Below are 27,717 nucleotides of genomic sequence, written 5' to 3'. Positions count from 1 at the left end.
CACATGACACACAAGCAAGTAAGACATGCTGCTGCTTTACAAAATAGCATTCATGAATTACCAGTTGCAGATGTGTACAGGTGGAACTGGGGAAGGTGGAGGGTTTCTGAAAATGAGCTATATTTGCTATTTATTACTGTGCATTATGACCTTTATGAGTTTGATTTCTTTGAACAATGTGAACACTGAGCCCCCCCCCAAACAATAGTGTGAGTTTGGGGCGTGGCTACTTGTTTTCAACAAGTAATGGCAGACAGAGAGAGTAATTAGAAAAAATGTTTGAAAACAATCATTACCTTATTTAAAAGCACACTATGCAGGAATTCCGTTTTTGTCAAACAGCGACCCCTAGAGTCGCTGTAGAGTACTTGTATTTAACGTTACTGTCGTAAATACCACTCACGCAGAGCGTCTCTACACTTTATAATCATAAAGTAGCCTACCGCGTTTGATGGCTTATAACGTTTTTGCATGATTGCAGCTAAATTACAAGTAAATAGCCAATAGCCTAGGCCTACTGTATAATTTCATTTGTGTTTTTTGAGTGTAATGTAAACATTACAAAATGCCAGATGACATCAATAAAGTTACATGTACGTCACATTATTCCGTAACAATGTCCGTTATGATGGCGTTAGACATGATTATTGTAATTTATCATAATAGTTTGCAAATTGCGCTCATTTACACTATTTACAACGTGTAGGCTTATTCATGTCCTGATAATTATGTGAGATATTGACAACTGTTCTCATGATAATCGCAGGAATCAACTTTAACAGTGAAAGCCTGACCGAGTGGGACTCTTGTCCGGTTCCTCATGCTGTCAGATTCTCGTTTCCTTTTTCTAGACTCTTCCGACCGCGCTTTCTTAGTTTTTTTCTGCCATTCTGAAAACACAGGTCCGATGTTTACTCGTGTCTGACTCATCGCTCGGTCAGTCTGCCGTTTCCTCTTACTCTGTTTCTCCGACAATGCTTTCCTAGCTTTCTACTTCTTATATGTGTGCAGTGTCGTAAAGCAATTTGTTACATCGCGAGAGCTGTTATTACGCAATACTTCCTGACGCTGAGGCCCGATGTGCCCAAAGTTGCAAGTGCGGTTTTTCCACTCACAGGCACCAGGGGGGACGAGACGGCCACCATTCAACCCGAAAAAAGTCATATAACCATTCCAATAATGCCGAAGCTTTTCAGTTAAGCTAAAAAAAACTGCATAGTTCCCCTTTAAGAGGAGAGACCGGGTTGCCTGAAGTACTGCTATGCAAAAACGAGCTGTACTACTATAGCAAATGCTGACCAAGTATTTGAAGGTTGAGCAGCGAGCTCATTGGCTACTGATACAGCAGGAACCAATTGGAGGTATGTCCAATGCAAATAGCCAAATATCTTTGTCCTCCACTATAGGTTTGTCTGAGCAAGAACAATCATATCTGAGAGATCAGAGGAAATCTCTGGAACTATCACAGTGTTCCTTCCCATATGGGTTTCATACTCCTTAAATAAGGAATATCTAAATCAGATACACAAATCTTTCATCAAAGTGCACATTTAATATTCAAGTAATTATTCCCAGCCTTTCTCAAAAAAATGTTTTACCCTGATGATAATGCTGGTTGATTTTGATCTGAATAAATTATTTGAGTCACAGCCCATTGGTCGGACACAGTCAGCCAATGATCCAATGGCCCAAGGCTTTTCAATGGTAACTTATGAAAAATAATAAGTGTAACTGTGGTTAATGATAACTGTGTCAACAGTTCATGTGCAAGATACTCAATGTATCACATTACAGTTCAGGGAAGGTTTCGCTTATTTAGTGAAACATTAACTCACCTTCATCGCTTGTTTGAATAGGAATATAATGAGTTAATGGATGTTTATAATGTACTTATCTGATGACAAGTTACCGGGTTTTATTCAACTTTGCAAGAGGCCTGAAATAGGTAAATATTATGACTCGAGATGTATTCTGCACTTATGAAATCATGGATCACCATACAAAAGCCCACTGTAGCAAATTATGATGTGACTAGCTTTCACATAAACATCCACACATGCACAAACACTCACACACAAACACCAGCCCATCTATTTTGCAAACAGAGAATTGCTTTTACATCACAAGCAGGCCGAGATAAGGAAAAGCTCCTGCCGGACTCTTTCAGGTACACTGCAAATATGCAAACTGGCTGTGATAGCAGATAAGGGCCGAAAGCAAAGCTTGCACTCACAGAGCACTATAATTAAAGTTCTGTCATTAAGGGTGGCTGATTAGTCATTTCTAATCACTCAAAGTGCTGAAACTCTTTCATTTTCCAAGACTTTAGGTCAGCATAAATGACCACAGTGTTTTTTTTAAACTAACCTGGGGTCAGGCAAGTCCTTGGATCTTTAATGTCAGTATATTTATGATTAGCATTTGTGTGCTGCGCTGAGGTCTGGAGGTTGAGTTGCAAAGATGATCATGTCTTTGATCCGTTAGACAAACAGGACTAATTTATGCCGTGTCCTCTGTAAGGATGTAAAACAAAAGAGGGAGAAAAATGCTGTAAACCCATTGACCTTTTCACTGCAGGGTTTCCTGAAGTGGAACATGGAATTGCCAGTGGGAGCAGACTGATGCCTGATGCTCTAAACAGAACGTACTGCACCTAAGTCGACTCGGGGCGAGAGAATGTGCCTTCTTGGCTGAGATGGCCTGTGAAGAATCATTGAGATGGATGAACGCAAATGGGCTCACAGTGTCAGAGACGGAGGTTGAGAGGAACTGTGTCAGACTAAACCCTGTTTCTTAGTCGCTATTTCTCTGACCTACTTATGGCTCTGGATCGATACTCATAGTCCCTGTGGTGCTCCTGCAAAGGCTGCATAAGAAGCCCAAACTGCTTTAAATGGCTGCTCTCATCGAATTACTGAGATGGACTGAGGGCTAAAGCAACCGACCCATAAGAGAGAGAGAGAGAGAAAGAGAGAGAGATAGAGAGAGAGAGAGAGAGAGAGAGAGAGAGAGAGAGAGAGAGAGAGAGAGAGAGAGAGAGATGTCAATTTTATAACCACATTGTTTATGGAGAGAAAAAGAAGACATCATGTCCATTTGTTTGATTTAAACTACATTATGATGATTTAGCGCACAATACTTATGAACTATGAAGTATTAGCACAGATACATCATGTATGCGCCACCTCATTTTCATATTGAAAAGAAATGAAAGCTTGAGCGTAAGTTCTGCCAGGAAAGACTCAATCGTTATGTCACTTATTGCCTTCACATCTAACCAATCATACTTGCAGTATAAAAGATCAGTAGTTATACATGTCTAAGTTTGCAGATGCTGTATGCATATTTAAATGAAAGCTGTAGCGTAAGCTCTGCCTGGCAGACTCAATCGTTACGTCACTTTTTGCCTTCACATCTAACCAATCATACTTGCAGTATAAAAGATCGGTACTTATACATGTCTGAGTTCGTAGATGCTGACGCAAACAATTACCTCCATCCTCCCCACCACCACCAGGATGGTCCCTTCCCCTCCATACGTCCCGGGGGGTCGGCTGCGCCCCTGCCTTCGTCTTCAGGCAGGAAATGCAGATTCCGCTACCCTCGAATTGCGCACTAACTGATGGGGCCTACGCCAAAGAACTTTACAAATATTCGCTTGCTGGGCTGTTAAATAAATATATGCTTTTATTACATCATTTTATTTCCCAAGTCTTTCGGGTAGAACTTCCAAAAATGAAGTCGCACAATTAGTATGTAAGCTTGTTTGTCTACAATGCTTTATAATCCATATAGAATATAAACTCAGACACAATCTATATGAATGTTATACTTAACATTAAAACATATGTTTATATATCTGTAAATATATTGGGCAAAAATATATTTGACATAAATAGACATTAATACATCTATAAGATCAAACCCTCAACAAACATATATAAAAAATATACATTTTTAAACATGCCCAGTTTCTGGCAATTAATCCCACTTAAAAAATAAAGGACATAAAAAGATAAAAAAGAATGCTGTCAAATCGATTAATCGTGATTAATCGCATCTTACAAAAAATGTTGGTTATATATAATATATATATATATATATCATATATTATATAATTGTGTACACACACACACATACACACACACACACACACATTATATAAACAAACTTTTATGTTAGATGCGATTAGTCACATATCTTTTCACAAAGTCCTGTCAGTCCTGCTGGCAATTCAGATACATCTATTAAAATGATTTGTTTCCATTTCTAAGAATAAAATTTAAAAGTAATTCTAGCTATTTAACATTACATTCATATAATTATAATAGTCATTGTATTATGTGAGTTTAAACAGAATTATAAATCTATTAATTTTTAATATAATTAACTACAATTAGAGAACATGATCATTTTATCATGGTTAGATAAAAAGTTAAGTCTTTCCAGCATTTATAAGGGACACCTCTGTCAATTGGCAGAACAGCACAGATATATCTGTGAGAATGATAACCCAGTCCAAAACCATTTGGCAAATGGCAAGCAAGCTTAATGCAATAAACAAGGGCACTGTAATGCACCAGAGAACTTCTATGGACCCTGTGCCACCAGGTTTGCACGTATATGCTGTTAAGCTTGTTCATTATTTATCTCTGTCTAAGGGAGGGTGGGTAGGCACGATGTCATATCTGGCGCTCTGGAGAGATTTCGCTCCTTCTGATTTTATAGCTGGCTGGGCATGGTGGGCGGCTGTCACTGAGTGATGATGCGTAGGAGGCCCAGGGTCATGCTGCCACCAGAGGTTTAGTGACAACAAGTTAAATGAGCTACTTTTGACCTATTTCTCCTCCCCGTTAGCTTAACAAGCTATAAATACCTGTGGCCCTCTCAATGTCTCGCCACAGGAAAGATGGAGGATGTAATGCGTCTGGTACAGGCGCTGTAGGACAAACTGCTGAGTGAATCAGCATGAAGGCATTATTGTGTGGAATACTGTCAAATGTGATCAGCTCGTACAATACACAGCTTTGTTCAACACTTTCACATTTTTAATTTTTACAGTTTTACAGTTCTCTTTTATAATACTGCCATGTAATGTCTCAGGATGTTTAAAACAAGATCTGTGGTTCTCATTTCTGACAAGGCACAAAACTGCATTTGAAAAGCAAGAAAAACTGTTTTCTTCTTATAGTTCAGAGCTCTGGAGAGTCTATCAAAGCCTTTAGGCTCTCACTGATGAGGCTTAAATATTTAAACACGTTCTGCTCTCCAGCTTTCTTGCTTGTATCACATTTGTCTGCAATTATGTAATTCTGCCACAGCTTTCAAGTTCAGCTCAGTTTGATAACTTTCTCCATGATGGTTTGATTCCACAAGCGCATGCACAGACAGAAAAAGTTCCAATTTACTTAAACATTATTGCACAGAAAAGTAGCATAGATAAATAACGCCTCTCCGAAACATTTATAAGACTTTTGAGGGATAGTTCACTTCAATTAAAAAAAAACATAATTTAGTCACCCTCGTTCCATTTCCATATAAAAAAAAATTAGACGTTAAGAATAATGTTCATGCTGCTCTTTTCAATAAAAAAAACCTGTTACAAGTAATCATATAAGTTCAGAATACTTGAAATATAAAATTGTTTGTATTACTTCTATGGTGCTTTTTTTTGTGTCATTTTTGGAGATTGACCTTCTCTTTCTTTGAATGGAAAAGAGCTGTGTGAACATCTATTCATACAGCACGCTCAAGCAGCTTTTGTGGACGGTTCATGTTCCCATTGCGGGAATATGACTGTTGCGTTGTTGAGATCGAGACTCACCTTCGTCTGTGAAGCTGGAGTTCCCATTCCCACCCCCGGGTGCCATGTCGGATTGGGTGATTGGAGGAATGTGATGGATGTCTCGCCCGGTAACCATTCCCTGTGGGCTCCGCACTCCTCCATTACACCGCAGCCGGTGGAATTTCCTGTTGAACGTGCTGGTTCCTCTATAATGGACCGATCAGCCGTTTCAATCAGAGTTCCCCCAGAGGGGGAACCCGGGTCTCTCACACCAAAGGCATGTATCTTATCCACTGCGCCATCACCACCCCCTGGGATCCTCGTCTCCCCCCTAAGGCCTGTGAGTTCTCGTCTGTTCCGACGAGCAGAGATTACAAAGCCTGTGGGCAAGCAGCCTCCTCTTTGAATGCCATGGCATTGCTACAGGTCTATCAGGCCAAGGCACTCATGTATATGCATGAGGGTAGCCTAGACCTTGTGCTCTTGAGTGAGCTCTGCACCACAACCGACTTGGCCCTCCGGGATTACGAGCATTGCGGCTTGAGCGATCGATCTAGCAATGTACACCCTGGTGGTCCAGGAGTGCCAGCCTGGTTGATATGGCTTCAGTTCGGACAAGGTTCGGTTCCTGGTCTCCCGAATTTCCCAGATTGGGCTGGTCGACGACGCGGCGGAGAACTGTGCCTAACAGTTCTCTGCCGCCAAAGCACAGACGGAGGCCATCCGGCGCATCCTACCCCGGTGGCCTGCTGCTGCCTCCACCCCGCTGCCAGTGGCAGTTCCTCCCCTGAACTCCACCCAGGCCTCAGCATGGAGCCGGCCGCAGTAGAGACGCCCAGCCCGATCCAGCACCAGGGAGAGTGGTGTCTCCGTCCCCATGCGTCCAGCTGTTTGGGACCACTTCGGGCCCACACAGTTACATCTGTTGCCCCTGCAGACTCGTCCCTCTGCCAGTTGTTTTTTCTTCTGTCTGAGTGGACATCCCTCGACACAGAAAAAACTCTGGCCACAGCTTGCCCCGGTGCCCCGGCAGAAATGAGTTCCCTAGTGAGCCTTCTTGCACACAACTGTGCTAAAGTCAGGGAGCAGATGGAGCAGGTCTTGCTAGCTGCACCTTATTGGCCCAACCGGACCTCTCCTCTCGGCAGCCCTGCCTGACTCCTTCCTCTGAGTACATTCTCAGGGATGGGGCATGATGGCAACCATGTTTAGACCTTGGAGAGTTCCAGGTCTGGTTCTAAAAAGAACAGGACACGGAGGTTCTGGCTACTACCGCAAGAATTTTTATGCCATAAAGACCATCACTTCTGTGAGAGCAACCTCTCAAAATGAGGCACGCTCCCTCTTAGAAGTGGAACCTATTGGTTGAATGAGTCTTCTCTCCGTGAGGAGATCCCGAAGGTGTTCGGTCACTTCAGTGCTTCTTTCCTTCTAATGGGTTGGAGTGAGGGGTGTCTCCTCCACCTCATAATGTTGTTGCCTCTGTATTGTCGCACATCATGATTGCAGTGGATACAAATCCGTGGGAAGCACGACTTGATCGTCAGGTTCCTGAGGGGAGCAAGGAGACTGAATCTGCCTTGCGCCCCCTCCTTACTCTCTTGGGACTTATCTCTGGTGCTACTGTACTGCAGAGGCCTCCCTTGAGCCCTGCAGACAGTGAGTTAAAAATCCTGTTTTTATAGAAACAGTTCTCCTGCTTGCTTGGTATCTATCTAGAGGGTTAGGACTTGATTTCGGTCAATGAATCGTGCCTGGAATTCGGGCCGGCTAACTCTCATGAAATCTGAGACCCCGGCCTGGATATGTGGCCAAGGTTCCTACCTCTCCTACGGGACCAGTAGGTGAGCCTGCAAGTGCTGCCCTGGAGGAGGCAGACCCAGCCCTGGCTTTTCTCTGTCCGTCCCCTCCATTGCGGTTATAAGTGCTCAGAATGCAAAGCCTGGACCTCAGACCAGCTCTTGTCTGTTAAGGAGACCAGCAGAAGGGAAGGCTGTTTTCAAGCAGAGGTTAGCCCACTACATGTGGTTGCCTTCATCTTGGTGAGAAATTTTTCCCAAGATGCACGTACCATCCTCCTAGGTGAGAGTATTGCTCCCTCGTAGGCATTGACACAGAGTGCCTCGCTGAACAGATGTTAAATAGAGTTGGGGGCTGGGCAACACCTATCCCGTTCGCTAGAGGACTAGCCTATGCGCTTTTGAATATATATGTGCGCAGGCATGTAGTCCTTCTTCACAAATCAACCCTCAACAAACTACTTATCTGGCTTAAAAATGTTTAATACAGAATTTTTTTGCCACATGAACCAGAATTATTCCGACATATAGGGATCCTCCATAGGGAGAGGCTAGTTGGCACTTCAGCACTGCATTGTCATCAGGTCCAGGCGAAAGTCCTTCGTCAGATCTGGAAACGGCCTGGATCCAGCAGGCTGCGGGAAAATCTCGGGATAAACAAAGACACTAAAATTAGCGTAGATGCCATTCTTCTTATGATGTAACGAGTACATCAGGATTTAAGGGAAGTGTTCCCAGTTCCGGCTGACCTAATCAAAGTAGCCTAAGATTGAATTATAGAAGTCTATAGAGTGTTATGTGAATGCTAGGTCAAAGAGATGTGTTTTTAGTCTAGCTTTGAACTGACAGACTGTGTCTGCTTCCCGGACAATGTTAGGAAGATTGTTCCAAAGTTTTGGTGCTATATAGGAAAAGGATCTACCGCCGGCAGTCGATTTATATATTCTAGGTATTATCAACTGGATGGAGTTTTGAGATCGCAATAGACGTGAATGACTATAATGCGTTAAGAGCTCGCTCAAGTACTGGGGAGCTAAACCATTTAGTGCTTTGTAAGTAATCAGCAATATTTTAAAATTTATACGATGTTTAATAGGGAGCCAATGCAGTGTTGACAGAACCGGGCTAATATGGTCGTACTTCCTGGTTCTGGTAAGAACTCTAGCGGCTGCGTTTTGAACTAGCTGTAGTTTGTTTATTAAGCGTGCAGGGCAACCACCCAGTAGAGCATTACAATAATCTAGCCTTGATGTCATGAACGCATGAACTAGTTGTTCCGCATTTGTCAGTGAGAGCATATGACGTAATTTAGATATATTTTTAAGATGGAAATATGCGGTTTTACAGACACTAGACACGTGACTTTCAAATGAAAGATTGGTATCAAAGAGCACACCCAGGTTCCTAACTGACGACGAAGACTTAACAGAGCAGCCATCAAGTGTTAGACGGTATTCTAGGTTATTACGTGTGGAAGTTTTTTGTCCAATAATTAGAATCTCTGTTTTTTCAGAATTTAGTAGTAGGAAATTACTAGTCATCCAATTTTTAATATCAACTATGCATTCCGATAATTTTGTGAATTGGTGAGTTTCGTTAGGTTTGGAAGAAATATAGAGCTGAGTATCATCAGCATAACAGTGAAAGCTAATTCCATGTTTCCTAATGATATCTCCTAAAGGTAGAATGTACAGAGTCGACAGCAACGGTCCTAGTACTGAGCCTTGTGGTACGCCATACTGAACTTTTGACCGATAAGACATCTCTTCATTTACTGCTACAAACTGATAGCGGTAGGGGTGTGCCATATCATACCGTCCACGATAATACCGGTATACATTTTTACATGATAAAAAAGTGTCATATCGCGATATCAATGATATAGCTACTCGATGACGTATGGCGCATTTACGTTCCCTAGCACGCACAACAACAGCACCTGTCTGAGCGCGAGAGCAGCCTGTCAGCCTCCGATGAAGATTTAGCAATTTCACAAACAGCTTGAGTGTTCAGCGGGGCTGCAGATGCGCGTCTTCTCTAGCGCGCGTTTAGGAGTCGGGACATGACTGAATGGTCTCTTGCACAATCGGGCCATCAGTGCATCGTAACTAAAGTTTGTAATTTTCAAGTCTTCTTAATTCTTATCAGTTTAAACATTCAAGCGGTTTTAAACTATCCAGTAAGCTACTCGCGCACTCTCTGAGAGAGTTGCACTGCGTGCATACATAGAGTACAGCTCGCGAGAAACTAAAGTTATTTTTCGCGGATTATATCGCTTTAATGGGGGGAAAACGCAAAATTGTGTAAAACTTCCGGTCTTGGTAAGTATACTCTTAAACACAGTCGGTTATGTATAAAACGCATGTGACAGTGTGACAGACAGTATAATGAAAACAGCAATGGATCCGTGCACTAGCTGTAAAAGTGACAGCAGCCATAGGCTATGCGTCTGTCATTAATGTTGTCGTCAAAACAACAAAAGATAGCTTTAATTGTAATGAATGAGAATTATTAGCCTATTTATTTAATTTAATCAGGAAACAGAACTAAAAGACTATGTGTTATTTTACATTTGATTACTTTATTATGTTTCTGTAGTATTTCTGAATACTGGTGTTAGACCTACACACATTTAACATTTAATTCAAAGATTGAAATCAAGCTTCCTTGTGTTGTGTAAACTCTTAACAACAAAATTACCACATTGTAAAAACGCAATGAGTGAGCAAACATTTAGGCGAAATAAACACAATAAGAAAATTTTCAACAACAACAAAAAAATTTCTATATCGTCATAAATATCATTATCGCAAATATTCTTGAAATATCGTGATAGAATTTTGAGGCTATATCGCCCACCCCTAGATAGCGGTCAGATAAATATGATTTAAACCGACTATGCAGCCTAACGTTGAATTATATAAGACTACTATATGTTATCTGTATATGCTAGGCCAAAGAGATGTGTTATTAGTCTAGATTTGAACTGACAGAGTGTGTCTGCTTCCCGGACAATGTTAGGAAGATTGTTCCAAAGTTTTGGTGCTAAATAGGAAAAGGATCTACCGCCAACAGTCGATTTTGATATTCTAGGTATTATCAACCTCCCGGAATTTTGAGATCGCAATAGACGTGAAGGACTATAATGCGTTAAGAGCTCGCTCAAGTACTGGTGAGCTAAACCATTTCGTGCTTTGTAAGAAATCAGCAATATTTTAAAGTTTATATGATTTTTAATAGGGAGCCAATGCAGTGTTGACAGAACAGGGCTTATATGGTCATACTTCCTGGTTCTGGTAAGAACTCTAGCTGCTGCGTTTTGGACCAGTTGTAGTTTGTTTATTAAGCGTGCAGGGTAACTACCCATAATAGCATTACAACAATCTAGCATTGATGTCATGAACGCATGAACAAATTGTTCTACATTTTTCATTGAGAGGATATGAAGTAACTTAGATATATTTTTAAGATGGAAAAAATACAGATTTACTAGACACGTGACTTTCAAATGAAAGACTGGTATCAAAGAGCACACCCAGGTTCATAACCGACGACTTGACAGAGCAGCCATCAAGTGTTAAACAATATTATAGGTTATTATGTGAGGACATTTTTTGTCCAATAATTAGAATCTCTTTTTTTTCAGAATTAAGTAGTAGGAAATTGCTAGTCATCCAGTTTTTTTTATATCTGTTATGCATTCCGTTCATTTTGTGAATTGGTAAGTTTCGTCAGGGCGTGAAGAAATATAGAACTGAGTATCATCAGCATAACAGTGAAAACTAATGCCATGGTTCCTAATGATATCTCCTAAGGGTAGCATGTACTGTACAGAGTGAACAGCAACGGTCTTAGTACTGAGCCTTGTGCTACACCATACTGAACTTTTGATCGATAAGACATCTCTTCATTTACTGATACAAACTAATAACGGTCAGATAAGTATAATTTAAACCATGCTAGTGCAATGCCACTAATGCCAACATAATTTTCGAGTCTATTTAAAAGAATGTTGTGGTGAATAGTGTGAAATGCAGCACTAGATGGAGTAACACTAATAGAGAGATACAACCACGATCGGATGATAAGAGCAAATCATTTGTGATTCTAATAAAAGCAGTCTCAGTACTATGGTACGGTCTAAATCCTGATTGAAAATCCTCGCAGATATCATTTCTTTCTAAAAAGGAACATAGTTGTGAAGATACAGCCTTTTCTAGTATCTTTGAAAGAGAAGGTAGATTCGAGATCCGCCTGTAATTGACTAATTCTGTAGGATCAAGTTGCGTTTTTTAACAAGTGGTTTAATAATAGCCAGCTTAAAAGTTTTTGGTACATATCCTAATGACAAAGATGAATTAGTGATATTAAGAAGAGGATCTATGACATTGTGGAAGCATCTCTTTCAGTAGCTTAGTCAGTATAGGGTATAACATACATGTTGTCGATTTAGATGATTTAACGAGTTTAGAAAATTCTTCCTCTCCTATAGCAATGAATTAATCTAATTTTTTGTCAGGGAGACTACAATGCACTGCCTGATGCAATACTGTAGTAGACGGTTGTATAGTTATCATTTTCTCCTTGATATTATATATCTTTTAAGTAAAGTGGTTCATAAAGTCATTACTGCTGTGCTGCTTGGAAACGTCTGGGCTAGAAGCTTTATTTTTCGTTGGTTTAGCCACTGTTTCAAATAAATATCTATGGTTTTGTTTATTTTCTTCTAATAGGGTTCTAATAAGCCTCTTTGTATGCAATCAGGCTTTCTTTCCATGAAATGCAAAATACCTCTAGTTTTGTTTTCTTCCAGTTGCGCTCCATTTTTCTGGCCGCTCTCTTAAGGGCCAGAGTGTGCTCGTTGTACAATGGCGTTGGACTATTTTCTTTAATCTTCTTTAAGCGCAAAGGAGCAACTGTGTCTAAAGTGCTGGAAAAGAGAGAGTTACAAGTTTCTGTCGCAATATTGAGTTCTTCTAAGCTATCTGGGATGCTGAGATGATGAAACTGATCAGGAAGATTATGTCATGATTCTGTCCTGTATCCTTGTTTTATTCTAGTTCTGAGGCAGGATCATGACAGACTCAGGTTGTGTGTGCAAACACATGGCCTAATGTTTGGGCTATGTGTTTGCGTTGTCTTGTGTCGTTTACCACGCCCCCTTGTTCTCCTCGTTCAGTCATTATTGTTTCATCAGTGTCACCTGTGCCCTTGTGATTATCTCCCTTATATAATCTCCTTGTGGTTGTTAATTGTTGCTTGTTCGTTTTGTATCCTGTCTGTGAGTAATCCAGTCTAGTGTATTGTCAAGTCAAGCTTATTGTCAGAATTGCTCTATATTCATTGTCAAGTTCGGCGTCTAGTTATAATCAAGTCTTGTCAGTGTTTGTTTTGCCTTGTCAATGTTCGTTTGCCCCCTTGTGGGTTTTTGTTTTCTGTTTATAAAATAAAACTGTTTAGAGAATACTGTCTGCGCTTGGGTTCGTATTTGAAACCGTGACAGATTATCAATAAAGCAATCTTTATTGGCAGAAGTGATAGGTCTAACATATTTGTAACACGGAGCTGGCTTTGCAGCCTTGGCTAAATTATGTTTACACAAGACTACATAGTGATCTGAGATGTCATTGCTCTGCTGAGGAATTTCAATGGCATCAACATTGATTTCATGTGATAATATTAGATCTAGAGTATGATTACGACACTGAGTTAAGAATGTCTTTAAATGCCAATACCAATGCATCTTTTTCGTTGTCTACATGTATATTAAAATCACCAACAATTAGGACTTTATCTGCAGCCAGCACTAACTCTGATAGAAAGTCAGCAAGTTCTTTGATAAAGTCTGTATGGTGGCCTGTATACAGTAGCCAGCACAAATCTCAAATGTAATTTATCATTTACACTAGATATTGTTACATTAAGCACCAACACTTCAAAATAATTATATTTGAAACTATACTTCTTAGACTTCTTCCCCCTTTGCCTTTCTGATGAGGTTCATGTTTATAACTGTAATCTTGGGGACTCATTTAAAGTAATGTAATTGTTTGGTTTTAGCCAGGTTTCTGTCAAACACAGCACATCTAGGTTATATTCTGTAATCATATTTACAATACGTGCTTTTGAAGTAAGGGATTGAATGTTCAGCAACCCAAGCTTTATCATTTGTTCATTTATATTATATCTGTTTTTTGTTGTTGTTGAACATCAATACAATTTTTACCCTTAGATGGGTTTGGAAGTTTTTTGTATTTCCGAATTCGGGGAACAGACACAGTCTCTATAAGATGATATCTAGGTGAAAGAGTCTTTATGTAATGGGATTTATCTGATCTCAGTGACGTGAGACAGCTGGCTCCTGCTTCCTGACCTGAGCCCCAATTCATGTTTGTTTTGTGACACACAAACCATACACATTATTACATCTATATATAGATATATAGAAAAGATCAAGGGCCACGAGAACCGCTTTCTCAACAGTGTGTCTGTGGTGCATTTGTATGCAAAATTGTGTGTGGGTGTCTGCCTTAAGGACCTTGACAGGCTGTGGAATCCAGAAACAGCTTTTAGAGAAATCTAACAAAGCATATTCTCATGGCCACACAGTTCAACATCTAGATTTCTCACTATTCCACCAAAAATGTATCTGATCTGTCTATACAGCACATTCCCTTTTAAAAATAAAGTTTATTTATTGGCATCTGTGGAGGAGCTTTAACATCCATGGAACTTTTCTATCGCGAAAGATTCTTTATTGCAGGAAAAGGTTCTTTAGATTTAAATATTCTTCACAATTTGGTTCTTTTTAACTGTTCACTGAAATGTTCTTTGGGTTACAACTTTGGAATGGAAACGGATATGAGTATGGAGAGTACTTCACAAAAGACTAGTTCAGGTTCTGCAGTTAGCAAAGCCATTGAACTCCAAGCTTGTGTCTGTGGCTGGAGCAAGGCGACAAAGGCTGACCTTCAAATTGGGGATATCGTGGGACAGGTACAGCATGGAAGAGGGGGGTTTGGGCTGAGTTTAGCTCCTCCTAAATGGCACAAGGCAGGCCCAGCTCAAAGGAGGAAGCTGGTAGTCAACGAGGTGCGAAAGCAGGAGGAGAGGATGAGATGTGTAAAGGCCATTTCCCAGGCCAAGCGGGGAGAGTGGATGAGATGGGAGAGTGTGGAACAATGCAAAATGGGCTGGCAAGACCTTTGGTCAATGGAAGAGAGTAGGATCAGTTTCCTTATTAGGTCAACATATGATGTTCTCCCATCACCGCAGAACCTAAACCTCTGGGTAGGAGGGGATCCCTCTTGTCCTTTGTGTTCATCACCTGCCACATTAAGGCACATTTTGACAGGATGTAAGGTGGCTCTTAGCCAGGGTCGGTTTACTTGGCGCCATGACCAAGTATTCGGGTGTTTGGCTTTAGCATTGGAAGGCAAGCGTAGTATGACCAATAAGTTGCCGCCTGTTCTAGCAAAACATTACACGCAGAAGACAATATTCGTCCGCCAAGGCGAGCAACCACCAAGAAAAGGTGCTAACACCAATTCTCGCCCAGGACAACTGGAAGCTGCTAGGGACTGGAAGATGCTGGCTGATCTTGATCAACGGCTTATTTTTCCACCTGAGATTGCCACCACTAACCTACGACCAGATATTGTTTTGTGGTCTGGATCAGCACGCATTGTTCAACTGATAGAGTATGCCATACGGAACCGTTGCCACTGAAACTGCATATTAAGGCACCAGTGGGGCTCGACAGCCTTAGTCAAACGGGTTGGCGCGTATGGTTGGGTTGCGGAGAGATTGTGAGATTGTGGTTAGGTCTCAGCAGCAACTGTTGGTTTATTTGTATAGGTTGAATAGTATTTACAGTCATTACGTTCCTGTGTATATTGCGTGAATGACGGGTGGTTGGGCAGATATTATGTTTTGTGGTAGGTGGTATGCCATACGGAACCGTAGCCACTGAAACTGCATATTAACGCACCAGTGGAGCTTGACAGCCTTAGTCAAACGGGTTGGCGCGTATGGTTGGGTTGCGGAGAGATTGTGAGATTGTGGTTAGGTCTCAGCAGCAAGAGGGAAGTAGAGGTCAGTAAGCTGGGCTGAGATGAGTGGGGGACGGAGGGGGGTGACTCTGGGATGCCAGAGTCACTGTCGAGCCCTCTTGAGGTGTTGTGGGCTAGTCGACGAAACACTGAGGACGGAAGGTGCCCACTTGAAGACCCTAGAGATGTTCCCTACTCCGCTCAATCCAGAGGGTTGTTATGGGGGGACCGCACTGTGGTTGCAGCCGTTGTGTGTCTTGACGCGCAATACACTGCAGCTATTAACACCAGACAGAAGGAGATTCACGTCACCAGATGGAAAGAAGCGTAAATGGATGGAGAAGCATAGGTTACTGTAAAGCTACGTCTTAGTTGGTGATTATCTTGGCGAAAGCCGAGTACAAATCAGCCTGAAGTTTTAACACCTACTCTCTTGTAATGGAAATCATGGGGAGCTCAAAATGGTTCTTCTATATAATTGCTGCAAAAACCCGCTATTACAACCTTTATTTTTTAAGAGTGTGTGCTTAATATTAGCTCACTATCTGTTCTGATTTTTATTGCTGCAGGCTGGAGAGGAGTTGAACACCCTGGTAGTTGAACACCCTACCATTAAAGCAGGGCCGGCCCTGGCCAATTTGCTGCCCTAGGCAAGATTTTACCTGGTGCCCCATGCATTACAGCCCATTTCGCCCTGTCATTGTGTTCATGATTATTTATCCCATTTATGTATATATATATATTTACAGCCTAAACACAAATAGCAAGAGGATTACACCTAGCATTCAAGTCAAGTCCCATTTATTTTTATAGCGCTTTTTACAATATAGATTATTTCAAGGCAGATTTACAGCTTTACTGTTTTGTTGCGTTTATAATTTTGTTCAGTATATATAGCCGCTCTGGATAAAACAGTGATGTCATCGTCCAAATGTCATTCATGCACAAACTATTCATTGAGCCCTAGCAAAAGTGTTTGTTTTGCAGTTGATGGCAGCAATCTTCCACTAAACTATGGCACGTTTCATGTTTTCACCATGAATGAAACGGCGAAATGTCTTCTTTAATGTTAATTTCACATAAAACGTTGCTACTTTTAATAAACCTGTAGCCTATACTGTATAAATATCATTAATAATTTTGGCAAATAAATTTAAAAAATGCCATATATCCCCCTCAAAGCTGCACAACTGTAGAGTAAAACATTTATTAATAAAAGTGATAGTGAATGCATCTAAAAAAACTGACGTGATTGTTACAAATCACACTGTCTGGGGCCTCTGGAGAACTCAGAACAATTATTGTTAGCTTAAAGTTTAAGGTAAAAATAACTGCCATTAAATTATATATCTTACTACTATGCAATTAGATAAACTGTTCATTCATTACATTACCTCTGTCTTTATCCCCTTTTATCCTCTTCTCTTCCGTTTGGCACTGTATCTATTGCAGACTATAATGCTAATCTAAAATATGGCATGTAAATTTGGCCATCCGTCACAATCAGGTAACTTTCACCATGTCTAGACCTGGCGCGAGCTGCCAGGCCCGTTTCTACGGGGTGCTTGAGTGTGTTAAGTGCCCTCAAATGAAAGAAATGCTGTCTACATTGGATGCAGCGAGGGGCGACGCTACACAACAAATTACCAACAGTAAACTGATCGCGCGCGCTCTGTTTCTGACGCACTTCAAGCACTCGCTGGGCGGGGGAAGATTGATGCGCCGGACCGGAGTCGGGGGACTTAGTTAAGTTTTTGTGGAGTTTTTTTTTTGCTTTATTTTGTAGTATTTTGAATTAATGTTTTTAAAATAGTATTACTAAAAAAAAATCTAAAAAAAAATTCACTCATTCACTCATTTTGGCGCCCCTATTGAGTGGCGCCCCTAGCATTTGCCTATGCCACGGGCCGGCCCTGCATTAAAGCTCTGCTTGACTAAAATGACCTATAACTTATAAACGGGGCTCTATTTGCAAGCCTCATTTCCATTTGATTTCAGTCTTGGTGCACTTTTTTCAGAGCAGACTGTCACCACTGAGTCCTGTGATCTCTGTCCAAACGGCACCGGCTGGTAGCGCAGCGGATCAGAGCCGTTTGCATGCCAGAGTGGGATATATGATGGGGACAGCAGGGATGATCAGACGTCATTTTCTGCTAACTAATCAAATGATTCAGAGCAGTGCGCTGCATCACTCTTGTATCTGCTTCCTTCTAAAGGCAACAGTGCCAGCACAAATACTACATGCATGTGTTCTTCTCTTTTCAAGGTACTGTCAACAGGGGTAGCAAGCTTTTCTGTGAGAGCATGTTGACAATAAGGACAGGCCGATGGCCGGGGGCCAGTGTGAAAGATGCTTAGGATAGTTAATGGAATTGTCAATGGCCCAATCTAGTCAGTGCTGCACACTATAAAAAAAAACAGAAAAATGACTCAATGACCCGCCGACTTAATCGCAAGCACAGCTGTCAATCATGAAGTTTCACCCCATTTTTATGAATAAATATTAAACATACATATTTTAAATATAATCATATATTAAAAAATATGTTTGCAATATTTTTATACATTTATACTGATTACTAACTGAAACCAAACTTATTGGAAAAACGAACACTTGAGCATGTGTTCAACATGAACAACTACCTAAAATGACAGAAACCCTCTCTGGAAAAAATTATTTGGAGTGCATTTGGATTTTTTAGTTTGGCTCACGTCCCATTCGATTACATGGAAAGGTTGGGATTTACATTTACATTTATTCATTTAGCAGACGCTTTTATCCAAAGCGACTTACAACCGAGGACTAAAGTCAAGTCAATTCATCGTGAAGAGGCAAAAACAACGCAAGAAGTGCTCAAAATACAAAGTTCAGGCATTCCTCAGAGTAGCATAAGCCAGACAAGGGAGGATGTAAATCCTTTTTTTCTTCTTCTTCTATGTTAAGTGCTCACGGAAGAGATGAGTTGTCAGTTGTCTTTTGAATGTTGTCAGGGATTCTGCATTCCGGACGAGATCATTCCACCAGAATGGAACAGTGAATGAGAATGTTCTGGAGAGTGATTTTGTGGCTCTCTGTGATGGTACCACGAGCCGTCGCTAATTGACCAATTGTAGGCTTCTGGTAGGGATGTAGACTCGAAGGAGCGAGTGAAAGTAGGAGGGAGGTGAGCCTTGAACTTGATGCGAACAGCGAGTGGTATCCAGTGCAGAGAGATGAACAGAGGAGTGATGTGGGCCCTTTTGGGTTCGTTGAAGACAAGACGGGCTGCAGCATTCTGGATCATTTGTAGAGGTTTAGTTGCACATGATGGAAGTCCAGCCAGAAGAGAATTGCAGTAATCAAGCCTAGAAATAACCAGGGCCTGGACGAGAAGTTGTGTTGTATGCTCAGTTAGGAAAGGCCTGATCTTCCTGATGTTGTGCATTGCAAACCTGCATGATTGAGCTGTCTTTGTAATGTGGTCTGTGAAGATCAGCTGGTCATCAAATATTAGTCTAAGATTTCTGACCAACCTTGATGGGGTGATTGAGGATGAATCTAGCTAGATAGGGAAGTCGTGATGTAGAGACGGATTGGCAGGGAGGACGAGTAGCTCAGTCTTTGCCAGGTTGAGCTGCAGGTGATATTCTTTCATCCATGCCGAGATGTCCGCCAGACAGCTTGAGATACGTGCAGCTACTGTGGGATCATCTGGTTGAAATGAGAGGTAGAGCTGGGTGTCATCAGCATAGCAATGGTAAGAGAAACCATGTGCCTGTATGATGGGTCCCAGTGATGTGGTGTAAATGGAGAAGAGGAGGGGTCCAAGAACTGAACCCTGAGGAACCCCTGTGGTCAGTTGATGTGCTTTCGATACCTTTGGATTCATGACCTATAGGCCTATTGCCACCAGCCAGCCACCACCAGCCAGGGGTGCGTTTCTCTAAAGCATCATTAGTCAACTATGGTCGCAAGTCCCGTCATTATCAGCATGGTTCAACGAGTCTGTGTTTCCCGAAAACATACTGTAGTTCCAACGAACATTCACAAACAGCATCGCAAAGTCGTGTGGTTAGAATGACAGCTCTCGACCTGTGGTTAGAAGCATAGTTTCTTGTTTGCAAGACATGTGGACTTAACACATCCTTATTTTGAGCCAAATTAGCAAGCTGACATTCAGTTCAATCTATATCTTTTAATTATAATACATACAAATGTCATTTACATTTTTTAGTTTGTCAAGAGATTTAAAGCACCGTTTTTGAAGAGTGCGCATGTGCGAAAGTGCGCTAGTACGTAAGAACGCCCCTATGATTGAATCTGGAAATAAAGCTAAATAACTGAGAACAATAAGAGATAGTCCTCAGATGCAATCTCCGTGATTTATTGCAAAACATCTAGCATTACTTTGATCTAAAAAAGATTCATTAAAAGGAGTTATTACTCCACCACCTGAGTGACATCATTAACCAACGTGGTTGAACTACCAATTTGCGACAGTAATGTGACTAGCTAGTTGGTTTCTTCAACGATGCATTGTACTATGTTAGTTAAGCAGCGAGTTACGTTGTTGTTCTGGAAACACACCCAAATATGATAACTCTCTAGTAATGACTGAAGACATTGTAAACTGTAAGGATTTTGTAAGGTTTTAGATTACCATGGATTACCATGATTCACTTTAGAATACTGATCCAAATAATTAGTAATTCCTTTAGAAGGAAGTAGTAACACTTGAGTCATTACTAGTAGGTTACCATGATCTTCACTTTAGAATACAGGCCAAACGGGACTCAGCTTGACTCAACTTTTGGAGACTCAACTTTTGGAGGTTAGTAATTTGTAATTCCTTTAAAAATAAGTATTATTACGCTTTTCACTTTAGAGTAGTGTTCCAAATAATGAATCATTCCTCCTGAAGGATTTGGTAATACTTGAGTCAATACTAGTGGGTTACCATGATCTTTAGTTTAGAATTAATTATACATTGTGCATACTCTCATTAATTATGAACCTGCTAGTAGCCCTGCGGGAGGAATAAGAATATCTCATTTAACTAAGCGCTATTTCTTACTAATTAATTTATCAGTTTCTTGTTAGTTAATAGTGGTTACTAGAATGTTATTGTGTTACTCATTTGTTTATGCATAGTTATTCATTAATGATGGAACAACATTCTAATGAGTTACCGATAACTTTATTCAATTACTGTTGAATTTCTTACTACTGTTAGACCTATTTTAAAAAACGTATAGCACTGTTTATTTCAATTAGGTCTTTGTTGTGTTGCATTTATTTGTACTATTGATTATAATTTGTTTATTTGTTTATTTTTTCTTATTTTATTACTGTTTACTTGTCTTTAATAAAATAAAAACTTTATATTTGTTATACAAGTAGTTTTTGCTTGTGGTATTTCAATTTTATTCAAGAATTGTGAAATTTCAACCTTCACAACAACCTTTTTTATTTTATTTTATTTTATTTTATTGATTTTGGCAGGGCAAGTAAAAATCTGAACCCTTGGCCAACTGGGCCAGTAGAAGAAAAAACCCTTAGCATTGAAACCTGATAAGAAGGTCCCTGGTGAATTTTGATAGGTTTGCAATTTTATTAAAGGCATTCTCCAGAATATACTGGATTTAATCAAATAAAAAAGCACCACAAAAGAGGAGAGACTGTGACTAGTTGTCACACATCTTACTCCAGCTAATATTTCTCAGTGTATTTATATGTATATAAGCACAGTTTATATAGAAATATGTCTCAGTGTATATTATGTGTATATAAACAGATACCTAAGAGTTTTGGCTGCAGTAAAGCCTATTTAAGATTTGTGCCATTAAATAGCCTTTTCAGCTACAGTAAAACAAAACACACACACAAAATCATAAAACAGCAAACATTTTAAATATACAAAAATATTTGTTTATAATATAGATTGTTTTGGCTAACAGAATTTAAAATGATTAAATTGTATAAAATAACAAAGTGACAATAGTGACATCATGCCAGTGTGAGAAGAACTATAGCCCCTCTATCTCCTACATACACATATCAAATTACCATTTGTACTGTACAAGTCAAATGTTGATTACGTTTCATAAATTCAGTGGACACTTCGAGTATGAAACAATATAGCACAAACGTGATATATGGTCTGACTAAAAGGAGCCTACCAAGTTAACTGAAAATCACACCTCTCCATGGCAATGATCCAGAGTGCCTGCTATGGTGTGAACAACTTTTCTCTCTCTCACCGGAGAAATCTCAAGGAGCAGATGAACTCTTATGTAAACATCTGTGTTTTTAACCATTCTGATGTACCATATACACATAAATGCCATGTTTTTCCTCTGAACATACCTATGTTTAGTTCTCCCTGACAGTCTGCTGTGTAATCCTGGCAGGCTGTTGATTGGTTCTTCTGTCCCTCAGAATGATGTAATGCTCAGGGGAAGGATGGTGCTCAGTGGAAGTTGATTAGAGAAACCGAATACCTCCTACGGCAAGGCACAAATAAAAAGAATTATGAATTGTACCTGATAACACCAAAAACATTCTTTATAATGAATCCAACAAACACAAGAAAAAAGTGGCAGTTTAACATATTTACATAAAACATTTAAAATTACAACGCAGTGGTGAGTCTGTGCAGCCAAGATGATCAAATGAATAAATTTGAAGTTCTTCATTTCAATCCATACCGCATTTCATGTTATCTCTTTTAATCTGTGAGCGCATCTCAGAAATCCAAATGTATTAAGAATAATCCAAAGTAAAATAGGCCACTATATCATACTTTTTTTTTTCAATTTAAAGAGAGGTATATGATAACATGTTTGCATACCAAGCAGTCTGCTAATTAGAACAAATCTTTTAAGTGAATGAATTGTGAAGAAAAATTGCTAGATCTGTTTTATCAACTGCAGTATAGTCTCTTATTAGCTTTGTACACATGCATATTTTAATAAATATATTAAGACTATTTGGTTGTGAATTTTTTTTAAGTAATGCTTGAGTGAGTGATTCAAAAGACTTATTCACGTTTTTAGTCACTTGTCGCCACCTGCTGGCGTAATGATGTAACCTGCAGGAAGGTTCAGTGAAAAAATAGGAAGAGTACATGTAGGAGGTGGTGAACAAGGAGGAAGAGGGTGAGGACGAGAAAGAGCAAGGTGTGGAGAATGTTGCCAAGGCTAGATCCGGCACACCAGAGGGGTTTTCCCTTTGCCTGGCAAGAGACGACACTGTCTGTGATGTGAACAAAGTCCTCAGCCAGGACCCAGTATGAAGATGTGCTGGGGCAGAATGAATTTCTCATTGACCTTGATTTTGCAGTTGCACAACTCTTCTGAGTGTGCTGTAACAGGCTTTTCATTTAGAGCTTTTTGACTTTTGCAGTTTGGTCACTATTTTTACAGTATGCAAGTGCTGAATATACAGACATTCAACAGGCAAATACAATATTCAGTACAATACTATACTTGCCGTGCATACAGTATACAATTTATTCACCTTACTACTGTAAGTTGTGATTACTATACTTTTTTATGTAATTGCAAAATTTGTTTACTTCGTAACAATATACTTTTCTTTCTGTAACTGGATGGCTTGGATTCTTTGTTCTCCATTTTTTATGTATTGTCCAATGAATGATCTGTATTGTTTTTATTTTTGACTCATGTGTGTATGATCTGAAAGAATTGTTCGATTTTGAGCACAGATAACATGGTTTTGAGGAAATTGTTTGATTTTGCCAGAAGAGTCAGAGGTTCTCTGAATGTATAGTTTGAAGATTTGGTTATGTGTTTAAGGTTTTGACAAAATGGATCATGGTTTCGAGAAATGTGTTCGAGAAAACTGTAAACAAATCCCTATTTTACATAAAAGATGTAATTAAAAAGTTAGGTTACTTAAGTTAACTTTAAAGAGTTACATCCAAAAAAAAAAAAAAAAGATACACACTTCCCGTTTAATTCCCTGCTCCCACTTCTATCCCAGTACAGAATCAGATCAGTACAGGTCATTTTGTCATTGCAACACGTACAGATAGTACATACAAGGCTTTGCTCCATGCCCTTGGTGTTGATGCCCTCGTAAGCTAAAAAACTCCACAACCCCAAAGCTTACACCAGACAGAGAAGACATTATGATCTCCCCATCAGAGGCAATTTATAATGAAGTATGGTAAGAGTTTAAAATTAATTTAGAAATAAAATGATTCACCACCAAGAGAAGTTTTCAAACAAACAACTGCCCAGTGGTATTTTGCCCTGAGCTGTTTTATCTGTGACAGAGAAATCAATAAAGCCTCTTAAGTTAATGTGTAATATTTCATTTCAGGAGCTGTCCATAGTTAAGTTCAGGTCCATTAAGTTATAAAAGAATAACGGATTTATGCTGAAGTGTTGCTGTTGGGTCGAGGTTGTATCCCAAACAGTGGAGGGAATATCAAATAGTGCTCACAAATGGCTTATTCCTGGAAACATGCCCAGGCACTGCTCAGTGTGCTAGATATACCTGAGTGACAACCTGCTGAAATAAAACTCTGACCCATCCAATCTGCAGGGTCATAACTTTAGTGGGGCAAGCGGTAGGAATGATTCCTACATTTTTACATAAAATGTAATTTTATTTTAAAATATATTAAATTATTTAGAATTTTTAAAATATTTTCAAAATGTTTCACTAATATTTTTTATTTTTATACAGTCTCTCATGCTTAGCAACCTTGACACTTTCAAAAACATTTAAAAAATCTCAATATAAATGTGTGGCGAGAAGGACTGTCAGGATTCCACCAACTCCATCCACTCCTCCCACTCATTCACTCACTCCTCCCACTCGTTCATTATCACCAGAGTTTTGATCACCATCACCTGCACCTCATCATTCCATCTCCCTTTATATTCAGCTCCCCTTCAGACACTCATTGTCTGGTCTTGTCTCTACATGACACACAGATTCACCCATGCTACTCACCCATGCTACTCACCCATGCTACTCACCCATGCTACTCACCTATGCTACTCACCCATGCTTCTCACCCACTACTTACCTGTCTCCCATTGGACTCTCTTCAACCCCTTGCCTTCGGATATCATACTCACCATATCTCCGTCTGCTTCTGCAAAACCTGTAAATAAACTATATTCACTCACTCCTTATACTACTGACTTATATTAGTCTGACTCCTTTTCCATCCGTCACAGAAGGCCAGACCAAAACATGCAGAATTCAGCGGAGCCTGTGGGGAATCCATCACGCGATTCATTCTCGGAACTCGTTCAGGCTGTTCGCCAATCGCTACTTCCTTCTCCACCTTCTAATCCACCCACCATTCCCGAAGATATCCTTCACTCTGCACGCCAGCGCTCACTTCCGCAAACATCTGCTGCTTCTTCAGCTGCCTCTGCGAGTCCCATGGCCCGTCCAGCGACATTCACAGGAGAGGCGGAGGACTGCAGCGTTTTTCTGTTTCAGGTTTCACTCTACTTTCAGATGCAAGCACATCAGTTTTCCAATGATTCAGCCCGAGTAGCCTTTGTTATATCCCTGTTATCCGGCCGAGCGCTCCAATGGGCACAGTCACTTTGGAATTCTAACTCTCCTGTGGTAAAATCACTCTCAAGCTTTATACAACATAATACAACATACATGCACTTCAATTCTGCACGCTGGCGGCTTCGAGGGCCTGGAATGAAACCGCTCTGATAACTGCTTTTCGACATGGTCTCAACACCAACATCCGCCAGCTGGTAGTGGTGTATGAAGATTCACTGGGAATTGAAAGGCTCTGATAACTGCTTTTCGACATGGTCTCAACACCAACATCCACCAGCTGGTAGTGGTGTATGAAGATTCACTGGGAATGGAAAGCCTCATTCAGAAAACCATTCGTGTAGCCCAAAGTTTGTCTGCCTGCAATAACCCCGCTACCACTGTATGTCCTCCGCCCTCGGCTCCATCTGTTACTCCTCAAGCACCCGAGCCTATGCAGGTTGAGTCCACTCATTTCTCTTCCACAGAGCGGCAGCATGGCATTCAACACCACCTCTGTCTGTACTATGGGGGTGATAAACATCTCATCAACACCTTCCCTGTTCGACCTCAACGCCCAGCAGTAAGCACAATTCAAATTCCTCCCAAGATTGCATCCTTGAACCGTACTACTGTCCATTTGTTAACCTCTCGTGTATGTGTCTCAGCACAAGCCCTCCTCGACTCTGGTTCTGCGGGGAACTTCATTTCCACGCAACTCCTACAAAAACCGATCGTCCGTAAGCACCAAAGTCATCAAGATCTCAGTGTTCAAACCATCCAGGGCAAGCCGCTGGGTCGAGGTCGATTTCACCATTTCACCCCCACACTGAAGCTCTGCATTGTCTGCTTACACACGGAGGAGATTTCCTTTATGGTGCTGGAGGAGTCCACTGCTGAGCTCATCCTGGGACGCCCTTGGATGGTCAAACACCAACCCACCATCGACTGGAAGTCCGGGGAGGTTCTTCATTGGGGCGAAGATTGTTTCCATTCCTGTATAGCTTCGGTTAAAAAGATCCAGAAAGTCCCCTCTTTTACCTCTTCATGTTCAGAGGGAAAATCCGAGTTTCCCGTTGGTTCCACTTCCATTGAGAGTCCTGAGATCCAACACCAGGTGGAGATTCCAGCTGAGTACAGGGCGTTCCAGGATGTATTCAGCAAGCAGTTGGCGACCAAACTACCACCTCATCGGCCATGGGACTGCGCCATCGACCTGCTACCTGGAGCCACTCTATCTAAAGGCCGTGTGTACCCTCTGTCCATCCCGGAGCAGAAGGCCATGGAGGAATATGTGGAGGAAGCCCTGAAACAGGAATACATTCGTCCATCTACATCCCCTGCCGCTTCCAGCTTCTTTTTCATGGCTAAGAAAGACGGAGGCTTGAGGCCGTGCATTGATTATCGTCATCTCAACTCAAAAACTGTGAAGTTTAGTTATCCCCTTCCTCTGGTGCCAGCAGCACTGGAGCAGCTGAGTGGAGCCCGCATCTACTCTAAGCTAGATCTACGCAGTGCGTATAACCTGATCCGAATTCGTCGAGGCGATGAATGGAAGATGGCATTCATCACGCCCTCCGGCCATTATGAGTACCGAGACATGCCCTTTGGACTGTCTAACGCTCCAGCAGTCTTCCAAGGGTACATGAATGAGGTCTTCCGAGAGTATCTCAAAAGATTTGCGGATGTCTACATTGACAATATTCTCATCTACTCCTCATCTTTCTCTGAGTATCAACGCCACGTCTCTCTTGTCCTAGAGAAGCTGAGAGCTCATAAACTGTACCTAAAACTGGAGAAATGTGAGTTTCACACCACCACTGTTCAAATTCTGGGCTACATCATTGACCAACAAGAGTTCAGATGGACCAGAGGAAGGAGTATTCGGCATCCCCGAATACATTGTGTCGGACAGAGATCCACAATTCATCTCTAGAGTGTGGCAAGCGTGCTTCAGACTCCTCGGGGTTATGGTCAGCTTGTATTCTGGATACCACCCTCAGACTAACGGCCAGACTGAGCGGAAGATCCAGGAGATTGGACGGTACATGAGGACCTATTGCCACCAGTACCAGGACAGCTGGAGCCAGTTCCTCCCTTGGACTGAATACGCTCAGAATTCCCTTCAGCAGTCCACCACTGGGCTCACCCACTTTCAGTGTGTCCTGGGTTTTCGGCCTCCTCTCTTCCCTTGGTCTGGTGAGCCCTCAGAGGTTCCAGCTGTTGATTACTTGTTCCATCAGAGCGAGAGGGTATGGGACACGGCTCACGTGCATCTCCAGCAGGCAGTGCGGAGGCATAAGGACCAAGCAGATCGTCGTCGTTTGGAACCTCCTCAGTACCAGCCTGGACAGAAGGTGTGGCTTTCGACCCGGGACATCCGCCTCTTCCTGCCTTGCAGTAAGCTGAGTCCTCGATATATTGGCCCATTCACCGTGCTGAGGCAGATGAACGAAGTCACCTACAGGCTAAACCTTCCTCCACAATCCTCCACCATCTTTCCATGTGTCTCTGTTGAAACCCTTCACTGAACCTGTCACTTCTCCTCCCACAGAACCT

Source organism: Siphateles boraxobius, unplaced genomic scaffold (genome assembly GCF_051911475.1).
Source record: "Siphateles boraxobius isolate OS27281-9 unplaced genomic scaffold, OSU_SipBor_1 8, whole genome shotgun sequence".
Lineage (NCBI taxonomy): Eukaryota > Metazoa > Chordata > Actinopteri > Cypriniformes > Leuciscidae > Siphateles > Siphateles boraxobius.
The sequence above is the reverse complement of the archived record's forward strand: the minus strand, read 5'-3'. Positions refer to the sequence as shown.